Raw genomic sequence first — 12,459 nt, 5'->3', positions numbered from 1 at the left:
TCTCCATCAGTCACTTTTGACGTCTTTCGTATGCATTGCGCATTCGTTGCTCTTCTGCAAAAGCGTGGCTATTGCCCCAGACTATCGGACTGACGAATTTATTAGATGGATTAGTTTTGGAAAATTCTCATTTAAACTATGATTCCAGAAGGGTAACAGGAACTTCTGTCTATTGGAGAATAGGGATAGGAATAAGCGTGACTCTTAGCTCAAGCCAGTTGTACAGAGAATAATCAAGAAAAAGGTATAGAATAATCGTGAAAGGAAAGGCTCATAACTGGTAGTGAGCACCGAAGCAAACGTAAAAGAACTACCAACGAATACTTGACACAAACAATCGAGAAGGGAGAAATGTCCAAACAATTACCGAAAGCAGAAGCAATTGGGAAAAGGAAAATTACAAACGAATACTGGATTCAAGAACACAAACAATAGTGAAAAGAGGAAACTCCAAACACACAGTGAGCACATAAACAATCATGTAAAAATAAACCTCGAAATAGTGAGCACGGAAAAATTGTGAAAATAAAAATACAAACGAATACTGGACACAAACAATAGTGAATAGAAAAAAAATAAGCTCCAAACAAATAGCGATCACAGAAACAATCGTGAAGGAGAAAAACTACAAACGGATACTCAGCACAAACCGTGAAAAGAAAAAGGTTGAAACTAATGCTGAGCACAGAAACAATCGTGTCGAAAAAATATGCGAAAGCAAGACGGATCACAAAAACCACCAAAGCGGACCCTTATTTTTATATTGCCACGTTCATCATTTGGAACAAGTTTAGAAATACCGTATCACCGTTGGTTTTATCACAGACATTATAGGCAGTAATATTTTGGTTAGTGGCAGCAGTCTGCATAATAACAATATCCGAGAATTATTATTTCAGATACCCAGTAAAGCAATGTCATGTCTATCCGATACATCGAACCGTATTCGATTATGTATACCGGCCGTGGAGACGCGATGCTAAATGTGAGTTGCTCGGATTCCTAAGCCTGCAACAGAGGCCGTTAGTGCCCTCCGCGACGCGAAAGCAATTTCACAGACCACAGAGCTGTAATGTCCGCGTTTTGAGTGGAATGAAGCGACGCTGCAGCCAACAATCACTCGGTGTAGGAGAAGGGAGAGAGCGTGCAGGAAAAAAAAACTGGCAGAGAGGAAGGTTGCCTATTTCCAGGCTCCGCGATGGGAATGCTTTCTCCTAATTACACTGAAAGGACTTGCTGTAATGGTGGAAGATGTTGGATTGTTTGCAAAGCTGCGGATACTTCTCCAAGAGCCTTGGGAGTTTTCTTCAGATGGGGCCATTTTCAGGAAGATTTTAAGTAGTGAACAAATAGACCAGCCAAGCTTCTAAGATGGACAAGAGTTCCTATGCAATAAGTCGCCAGGTCTCTTCGCAGATGATTCGAATTAGAAAGCGCAAGGTTTTTCATAGCCCTCGCGGAACATCTTTACAACCAGATTCCACGTTACCTGTGATCAGCATCCATTACTCGCCATTTTCAGCGTTTCTTCCAAATCTTGTATTCGATACCTTTTCAAGAGTCCGTTTGTCAGGGATGGCAAAAATTCCACGTAACGCTTTGACTGAATCTAATCATCCATTATTATGCAAAATGCATAACCATATTTATTAAATGGTTGTTATTTTAATATTCTGATCTTACCTTATGTAGGTTTGAAACATCTTAAAAGTATCACTACCGTGACAAATTGGGATCGCCAGTACTATAGATCGATTTAGTTTATTTAATGTTGCCTTTCTTCCGCTTTTGTCTGACAGACGAACCATTGCCGTTGAAATGATTACACGGTACCGTTTTTCTCTTACCAAGGAAAGTGGCTTCGAAGACCCAAATTCGAATATTGGTTTCGGGAAACTTTAAACCTAAAATCGGCCTTTGAAAACAGAAAATCCGGCTTTTGAATTTAAAAATTAGATTTTGAAATTTTTAAGACTGGAAATCTGGTTTTGAAATTTAAAAGATTGGAATTCGGGTTTTGCAATTTTCAAGACTGTACATCGGGTCTTGAAATTTTCAAACCAATTTCCAGATAATAATAAAAAAAAACAACCTGTTTGATAGCAGTAATCTGGGTCGGGTATTCCGGGAACCCGTGAAACCGGAATCACGGTGACGGGAGGAAGAGGAAGACCCGGAGCATAAAAGGAACGGAGTATCGCTGAAAGCCGCTGTTTGGCACCGACTCGGTCGCGGCTGTCAGTTGAAGCCCGGGCGATTGTCCACGCTCGTCGCCTGTGACTGGCGTGCATAATGCGCCCGCCGGTTGCCCGCCCTGTCCCTCGACTGCCCCCGCAGTATTAATTCTCGGGGATTACGCGATGAAGCTCGGAAGAGGCGCTCCTTTGCATGCTGATCAGGACGACCCTTTCTCTTAGCTCCGATCCACATTCCCTGCCCGTCACTCGTTAACCTGGAACCGACTCCTCCTTCCTTCCCTTTGCTACAGTCCACGTTCCCGATGACTTGGCGCTGTGACAAGTAATGAATTGAGAAGCGAGTTGCATCCATAGGGTCCATGTTTTTCAAAGGGTTGGCGCACAGCTTGTGCTAAGGATGTCCTTTACATATTGAGATACCCGGCGAACCATCTCGCGATGCTGGCGAAAATTGCCCCCTTGACCCAATTCCTGTGGTTATCAGGACGAGAACGAATCCTGGGTAAGGCATGGGGGTGTAATTGTTTGCCCCGTTATGTATTTGATCATTCATCCTCATCAAGAAGTGCAAGATCGATGTAAACCAAGCAGAAGGTAGAAATAAGAAAAATCAAAAGATATTGTAAATAAGCACTGGATCAACAGATGGCGTTGATAGTACTGATGAACAAACAATTAAACATCTTAATCTAAGATATTGAAGGTCTTACTCCAGGGCAAGAAAACAGTAGGAACGCCAGAAATATTTGCAAACAAAGCATGTCAGTCGAATGTGGAGGAAGATTCAATATAAATGTTTACCTAAACACCCTGCATATAATGTAATGCAAATGAAGAAAGCTAATATTATAGTGCTGGAATTATTGTAAGACTTACCGAAATAACGCCGCGGGAGGAAAGTAGAATAAATAAACTGTGGACTAGTCTTACCACAGATTATATCGTTCTTGCCCGTCATGCAACGATTTAGTTTTCCAACGGTCCCGTGAGTAACATTTCTTAGGATTGAGAGCTATTTTTAAAAGTAGCTGTAACTTACTTACTTTTTTAGTTGTTAACTTGAACATTTGTAATTTAGCAACTCTGTTTCCAACTTTATGCCTTCACTGGATGCTAAGGTGAAAGGATTTTCGAGTAGTTGCTGTCTTCATTTGGAACGTGGTATTCCAGCTAGAGTGAAGTCTTTCTAGATGGAGTAGACTTTGTTGAGATTGGAATTGGAGAGGAAGAAACAGGTGCAAGTGAAATTAATGTCACCACATGTATAGTACCGTGTTCTGTATACGAACAATTTTTCGAATGGAAATAATTGATGCAAAGCAGACTCCTTGTTTCGTCATTATTTGTTTTGTATTTCATTACTATTAATGATCATTGATTGTGTATAATTTGTTCGCAATAAAACTTTCCAGCAGTAAGTAACTGTAAAGAGTAACTTTCCGATCACTGCCAAATGGTGCCGGGTTCGATTCTCTGTGATGTCACTTTACACAATCCCGACCATAAATTCGATTTGAAACAAATCATCATTCATTCTAATCGTTGCGATTAGCTTAAAGAGGTTGGAAAGCAAGTTAAATTATAAAAATGGTAACTAAATGAAAAGATGTGATTACGACAGCACCTTCCCCTGCTCCGAGTCCAAACCAAAGACATCCGAACAGTGAGTGACGCTCGGGGCAAATCAAAACGTGGATTTCCGCATCAAGATAGGATAGTCAGGGAGGGTTACGAACCAGAGGAAGTGGATATTTATTGGAGCGTTTCGGCAAGAACAATGTAAAGCTAATTGCCCCGCGTTTTGCAGCCACCCACTTTAATGATTTCTCCGTAGCCTTAAGGGCGTCATGAAAATGCAAGGTGGTGGTCGTATTAGCCGGAGAAGCGAGGGGCCGTTGCAGCACCGCCAGATTGCACTGCGGGGGATAATTATGACGGAGTGAGAATAGCGTGCCTTACGACTTTTTTAATATTCGTTTGTTACCTTTATTTTGTCACGTCGCGTAAGCGGGAAACAGGTGACCTAAGGCATCCGACAACCCCAGACCGCCAGGGTACTTAGCAGGATCTCAAGATCTGCTCCAAAATTGATAATATCCTCGGTTTTGTAACCCCGGAAGTTGATTCCGCTACATAGCGTTAATTAAAGTGGTGTGTTTTACGGCCGGTCGTAAACTCGGGACAGCGCGCTGCTGCCATACCCTTCATCCTTACTGTTCCGGAGGCTGAGGGGAGGAGGGATGCTCACGTGAGTTGAGATTTTCTCCTGTTTTTTTTTTAACCCGCTGAAGGTTGCCGCACGTTCTTCTCTCCTGGATCTTTTTAAGTCACTTTGATGGCGCTCGTGATTCTTCCATTGTTGAAGGCTTTGGCGGCTGTGAAAATAGACGGAAACGTCCGTTTACACCGTGCTGCAAAGGGGGAGAATTTGGTTACCTATTTTCTGTTTTTCGTTGTTCCGAGAGGAGCTACTTCAGTTTCCCTTACTCTCAGAACCCGGTAAAGATATACGAACCGTTATGTATCTCCAATTCATATTTAATGTCTCTGTACCGGTTAGCGTGCACAGAAATAAACGTTTGGAATAATCCAAAGAAAAGTAAAGAAATGGATGCTGGTTACCCAATATGAATTTAAATAATATTTTAGAATCCCAAAACAGTTTATAAAAAAATATCAAGTTGAGTGTAGGCTACTATGAAGTTTTGTGTAGGGTTATAAAAACAACGCTCACTCAAACGTTGTTTTAATTCAAGCATGTGTCCAAGTTGTCGCTGAGAATACAAAGCAAAATGCTGAGCCTAGAGAAAAACTGCACATCATTGACCAGAGTTTCAATTTTACTGTTATTAATAATTTAAACGGCAGGGGAGTGTTCATCCGTAATTGAAAGTAACAAAATTGAATGTATGAGAGATAAAACTATATTATAGTTGCTATGCATATATATATATATATATATATATATATATATATAATGTGTGTGTGTGTATATATAATATAGGAATGGATTGAAAACTTTAATTCCATTTTTATTACATGCTGTTTCTCAGTTCTTGAATGAATTGTGCTGTGCAGTGTATGTGCCATTGCAAGTAATAAGTTGATACGTTTCTCACATTGATTTAGAAACACATATGTTCGTGTGATGTTTGCTTAGTTTGTGTTAATTTTTCTGCGAATAAGTTAAATTTATACTGTACGCAAACATTCAGTAGGCCCAAAATTAATTCGCAAACTTCAAAACAATAACTGGCTGATTGCACTAATATTACCCCCCCCCCCCTCATTTGATAGCTGTACGATAAACTTGGTAACGCTACATCACATGCCCTGACATCACGCTACGTAATCTCGAGGCCTCGTGTCCGAGCCAGGAGAATCGCTCGACCGCTTGGTCTCGGGTAGCGAAGCTACACACACACACACACTGGGGCAAAGTTCTACTGCAGTTAAGTATTTCAATTAATATCGCCCTATGACTATACGATATATACAGGGGGGGGGGTTTGAACACTCAATTTAGGTGCCAAGAAGTCAAGGTTATTTACTGGTTATTTATATAAACGTTAGTGATGTTAGAATTCTTGTTATTAGAAATTACTATTTACTTGTAATAAACATGAAAATGAAAAGATACATTTGCATATAATTATAATTTTTTACTAAGGTCTATTGCTCTCAGTACTAGGTACGTAGTTCTATGACTAGCAAAATGGGGGCCCAGTCTAAATATCCACTGCGTGGTACGATGTTCACACGTAATTTGCTTCCTATATAGAGGCAAATTACGTGGGGATGTCATACATTGAATAAGTTATGAAGAATGATCCACGATTGATCCTTACGACAACGAACATTTTCGCAAATAAATTAATGTAATGGATGTGTGTAACTGGTGAGGTGATTTCGGATGTTAAATATCGTTAATTGTTTTTGTACTCGTACTGTACTCTTTTTTTTCTCTTTGTTTATACGTGCTGTATGCTTTTTTGGCTTCTCGCGACGACGACGATGATAATGAAATTGGTAAAGGAAGACTGATGTACAGTCATGGACACTTCTGGGTTGTAACGATTCCATTGACAGTCAGTGGTTTTGTTACAACCGAGAAGTGTCCGTGACTGTACAAAGGAACACAGACGACAAGTCCAGGACTCTTACCCAGAACCTTATATAATGACATTGATAGTCATCCAGTCTCATCCACGCTTAAAATGACATTGATGCGAATGGGGATCGTGCTATACGTTGCATTTGTCTTTCAAAGATTGGCGGGCGGGAGTAGTTATCAGTTCCAACAGTGGACCGAAGTTTGAGTCGTATGGGTGTATAAACCGTACAGTGCTGCCAGCAGGTGTTGATATTTTCTCCGCCGTCGAGAAAGGAACTTGGAGCAGGGTTATTTGGCCAAATTGATGCCAGTTTGAGGGTGGGAAAGATTTGAGAGGAAGGGGAGGGGAGAGAGAGAGAGGGATTTAGGATCGGACGGGGAGGGAGGTGAACTGATGGTCATTTCATGGTCTCATCAAATTCTCCCCTTCTCCGGGAGGAGGGAGGCGCGGAGTAATCTCGACGGAAATTGAGTCCTTAGCATTCCGCCGATTAGGAACAGCCATCGCAGACTCCATTTCCTCCGCTCGCCTCTCCCCGCGGAGATAATGGTTCGATAAGTTGGGTAAAAACTTCCACCTTTCAACCTTTTTCTCTTTTCCGCCCCCGTTTTCTGCGAGAGGCTGCGGAAAGCATTGGCTGTTGGTTTTCTCTCCCCCCCTTTTTTTTCGCGAATCGAGTCCCCCTTCGTCGGGGCTCTCCGGGAGTGGATTGCAGGCATGTGCTGTGTGGACAGTTCGCTTGCAGTGGAAGCATTTCCCAAATTTCAGTGCCGTTTCTGGAAATCTGTCTTTCCCTTACGTACATGGTTGAAATTGTGTTTATTGGTGTGGTAAATTTAAAATGTGAACTAACATTTTGCTGAATGACTGCAACATGTGCATGATAACCAGGTTCTGGCGAATTAAGGTATTGCCGTAATAATATAATATAAATATAGGGATGGAAACCAGACGAGACCAAATTTAAGAGCATCTTCTTGGTTTGCTCTTGATATCTATACTCGACTCTCGAACAGGAAAGCGATTTTTACCCAAGCGAAATTTCTGCATGTGCAGTGCAGAACAAGAAAATGACTTACCTACTTACCTTGTGTAAGCATGTAATAATCATAGTCCTCAGATTTTAGTAAAGTTTGTACAAGGCTTTTTGATAAGGCGTTCGTCCGCATTGCGTGTTTTACAGTCTATTTTGAAGGTCCAGAGTTTCGAATGGAACTTGTTTTTCTTGTGGAGATTGTTGTCTTCGCATTGGATGCATCCCTAGTAAATGCACTTAAGTGCTGAAGGGGACTTTTCGTATTAAAATAACTAAGGCTGCTACTTTCGTTATTGAACTGTGAAAAACTGCGCATTAGTTTTTTTTCTATACCCGTTTACCAGAACATCATATAGATAACTCTTTTTCAAGTCTGTGCAGGGGTCTTGATCACAAGGCAATGCCCTTATCCATCATGCACACTTGGTATCTCAGTTCTCATATTCTTCCCATTCTCTTTCTTGAAAGAGAACAATCCGTATGGATCTTCACCCTACTCTTCCGTGTGTTTCCCACCATTTCATTCTTCCTGTCCACTTTTTTTTTTGTCTGCTGCCTTCTTCTTTCTCAGATTTTCGTTTTTGTCTCTCTGCTCTCTCGCGGTCACCCCCGTCTTCTCCAGCTGCCAGTCACGCAGTTTCAAATATGATTACACTGTGAGGTGTTCCGAGGGAAACTCCATTTATCAAATTCGTTCGGGGGGATCGTGCAACTCGAGATGTCTTAATTCTACGCTCGTCACACTCTCCTTCACCCCCCGCTTTCCCTCCTTGCTTGCGGAGGTGACGGCGTGGGAAACATGTCCCTGATTGGCGGAGTAACATGACCAGGTCACTGGAGACTTCTTCCTTGGTTGTAACGAGTTGACTGATTGGTTCATCCAGTGGCAGCTCCCCGTCACTAACGAGTTCTCTGATATCCTAACGAGCTCGGGTCGTTTCCAGGCAAACGAGGCTGGCTTGCCTTGCCCTGGTGCTTTTCAGTTATACTTGCGAGGGAGCGGCGTATGCTTCCCCTTCAAGGAATGTGGAGTCATCACGTGATTGCAGAAATTCTCGTTACTAGATAGAGCAGCGGAATAAAGAAAGTAACTACGCATTTGCTTTCAGTTAATTTTGATAAATCTGCCAGAAAGAAGGAAAAAATATTTTAATTTGCGGTTTAAAGATTTAATCCCTTAAGACATCAATACCGAGACTCAGGTACCATTTCCGATATCCTTATCTGCACTAATATCTGAACCTTGCACTGCAGTTATTTGTATTCTTTATAGTTTCGCTAGAAAACATATGTTTACTATTTAAACAACCACGATGATTCACACTACAATCATGGACGTCCGCAGGATTTTTTCCAGGGAGGGGCAAGGAAGGTATTTTTTACCAGGGTGGGCAAACAAGGCACATTTTCTCCAACAAAAGTGTTGTTCCCTAAAAAAAATATTGCTTAAATTTAAATTTAGGATGTTCATGCAATAATTAACACATATTATTGTTGCTAAAATGAAGTTATATGTGTGAAATACATATTTTTTGGTTGACTCTCAGTTTCCAGGGGGGCCATGCCCCCCCCCTTGCCCCCCTTCCTGACGCCCATGACTACAATTTAAATTAATAACCTCACAAAACTGTTATACAATAAGAAAAGGAAGACATTAGTGTTTCGAAGAAAGTGAATGATATTCAACAACAGTTTGGAACATAGATATTAACAATAGAACCTGAACTCAGCAACTTTGGCTAGAAACTGCAAACGCGGTGTGAGCCATAAAATAAAGAAGAAGAAGAAGGAAGATGTTTTATATTAAGGCTCGACTGGAGCTTTGGCAGCCGAAAGGGCGACTTTTTTTTCCAAATTTTTCTCTTCATTCGGAAAATTACATGCGCTTAGAGTTCCTTCTAGAGCATTGACGTGAATTTTCGAGTACTTTGCTTTCTCTGTTATCTAGATATTCTCAAAAGTTTCGCGATTAAAAGGTAAAAAAAGGTAAAGTGTTCCCCTGTGCATAGCACCACGCCATGAAGGCGTATAGGGGGTGTGGGGGTAACGCCCCACACTTTCTTGATCCGGTCGTGAGTGGGGGTGATGTGATCAGCATCACGCCCCTGACCGCCTTTACCCCCCAGGGTTTCCCCCAGGTACCCATGTTATTCGACGCTGGGTAGACGTAAGTCTATTAAACTATTGATAATAACTAGATAACAGCGAAAGCAAACTACTCGAAAATTCACGTCAGTGCTCTAGATGAAATTCTAAGCGTATGTAATTTTTCATATTTTGAAATATCGACGAAGTTTTTCGAATAGAGGAAAATTTGAAAAAAAATCTCCATTCTTTTTTCACTTTTTCTCACTTTTATGCGATTTCTGTCTTAAAATCGTCGAAATGGGTTTTTCTTACCAATTATGAAGTAGGTTATTTCATATCTGTCAAACTGTAAGGGAATGCTCGCTATAGTTTCCCCAAATTTGAGGAAGGATGCTGTTACTTCCACAAGGAGATGAAGGGAATGTTGCAAATTTTCCAAGATGATTATTGCCTGTCGGTTTTACAATGTGGTGAGGAGGAATGCTGCCATTTTCACAAGGTGGTGAGTAAGATATCCTTTCATTTTTACAATGCGCTGAGGAGGAATGCTGTCGTTTCTACAATGTGGTGAGGAGATATGCTTTCGTTTTTACAAGGTTATGAAGAGAAATGCTGTGATTTTTCAATTCTGTGAATGGGAGAATGTCGTCTTGCTTCAAGATGATGACGGGAATTCCGTCGCTTTATAATTGTGATGAAGGTAATGCAGTTTGATCCGGAAATCTGTGAAAAGTATTCGAAGTTTTGTTTTGAAAATGTTTTAAATACTTTTTTCACACAAGCGATGAAATAAATTGAAACATACGAATTACTTATCAATTTAGCTCTCGAAGTGTGGTAAAATATAATGTTTAACGCTTGGTGTTTTAACGTAGCTGCTGAATAACTTTTCTGTACAGTCATAAAGTCACTTTGTAGTCTTCAGACGGAAAGAAAAACAAAGTTTCCTGTTGAAATTGCAATTCAGATTAACGCGCTTAAATTGTGTGAACATTTGCCTGACGAAAAACAAAAAGAGCTGTGTAGCAGGAACGGTAATTACCCGTATGAGCATTGCACACTCGTCATTTCGCATAATTATTGTTCCTGCAAATCGTTTACGAGCTGTTACACCTCGTAAACTTTTTTAGAAGTAATTCTTCCGAGCGGCGGAACACCGGACTGAAAGGAGAAGAGAAAAAGAACGCGGGAAAACGCCGAGATCGTCATCTTGAAACTCTTAGCATTGTGCTAGGGGCCGTAGAAGATGGGAAGGATTGTTCGGGAACGGCACCTTAAAAAGCTACAAAAGTGCGGGGGCGGGGGAGAGTTTGGAGCGTCGTAAAAACGCCGCGCTAATACATTTAACCTCTTCGATGACGATGATTTCGGATGATTTATGAAGCGATGAATGGGCGATAGCTGAAGATTGCCTCGGTGTATTGTTTCATAATGTTCAATTGTGTTGCCTGGATTGTGCAGAAGAATGGTCGCATCAGTAATTATACGGCTTTCTTCGCATCCTTTATGGGTGTCCATTATCATTATTGGGCAAAATTGAAAATTTTCATAATAAGGACAACAGCAAGCACGCACCGAAAAATAGAAGAAATTGCAGAAAACATCCTACATTTGTTCCCAATTTGACGTTAAATAGGAAGGCGATTTGTTAGAAGTGGTTACATCAGATTTTCTCGGTTAGTCTCGTCCACGATAGGGTAGAGCTAAAGAAAAGTAAGGAACTAAAGCAATAAAATTTGTTCAGTAAACTTTAAAAATTCGTAGCTGTTGTCGGAATTGAATTCACAACTTCCAACTTGCAAGCATTGTTGTGTTTCGCAAACATTTGCAAAAATAGTTTACGTTTTCCAAACAACGAAAGAACTATTATAATTTCTTCCTAAATGATGAAGAGGAACTGCTGTTATATTTCCAAAGTGATGAAGGAAAAGGTATTATATTTGCAAAACAATGAAGGAAATGATATTACTCAAAGTATCATTTTTCTAAAACTATGCAGGAAATTGTTGTTTTTCCCAAACTATGATGTAAATGATATTTTCAAAACTATGACTGAATTGATATTTCCAAAACGACGAAGGAAATGATTATGTATTTCGCAAACGACGAACGAAATTGTCATATTTTCCAAACTATGAAGGCAGTAGTGTCACATTTCCCAAACCATGAAGGCAGTGATGTCACATTTCCCAAACCATGAAGGCAGTGATGTCACATTTCCCAAACCATGAAGGCAGTGATGTCACATTTCCCAAACCATGAAGGCAGTGATGTCACATTTCCCAAACCATGAAGGCAGTGATGTCACATTTCCCAAACCATGAAGGCAGTGATGTCACATTTCCCAAACCATGAAGGCAGTGATGTCACATTTCCCAAACCATGAAGGCAGTGATGTCACATTTCCCAAACCATGAAGGCAGTGATGTCACATTTCCCAAACCATGAAGGCAGTGATGTCACATTTCCCAAACCATGAAGGCAGTGATGTCACATTTCCCAAACCATGAAGGCAGTGATGTCATATTTCCCAAACGATGAAGGAAATTGTGTTATATTTTCCAAAATTTGAAGGAAATTGTGTTATATTTTCCAAAATATGAAATGATTTTATATTCCCAAACTATGAAGGAAATGATTTTATATTTCCCAGACGTTGAAGAAATGCTGTTAATTTGACTGAACCATCAAAGAAATGAAAGTCGTCTTTCTCAAAACAATAACATAAAATTTGTTATATTCCTTGTATTTCGCTAACGATAAAATAAATATTGTTTTCCTTCCCGAACGATGAAGGAAATGGTATTGTTTTCTCCAAACTATGAACAAAATGATCGAAATTCACAAGAGATGGAATATACAACAGTAGAACCTGAGAGAAAAAAAGACTATTACTTAATCAAGTAGTAGGCCTATAACCATGATAGCACAGTACCGTGAACTTAACTTTCAATGCACGACGTATTTCACGTTCAAGTTTCCTTTTATCTTTGATTAAAGCATCTCTTCCTCTCACCTAAAA

The 12,459-nt window shown here is 40.4% G+C and overlaps 1 protein-coding gene across 6 annotated transcripts in view; it reads left to right on the top strand.

Moving 5' to 3' along the window:
- exd (PBX homeobox extradenticle) overlaps window positions 1-12,459 on the top strand; it is a 532,389-nt gene that overhangs the window by 351,012 nt on the left and 168,918 nt on the right. The window lies entirely within an intron of this gene.

The sequence above is a fragment of the Lepisma saccharinum genome, chromosome 14 (assembly GCF_977018435.1).
Source record: "Lepisma saccharinum chromosome 14, izLepSacc3.1, whole genome shotgun sequence".
NCBI lineage: Eukaryota > Metazoa > Arthropoda > Insecta > Zygentoma > Lepismatidae > Lepisma > Lepisma saccharinum.
Note: the sequence above shows the minus strand (reverse complement) of the source record. Positions and strands in the feature narration are given on the sequence as shown.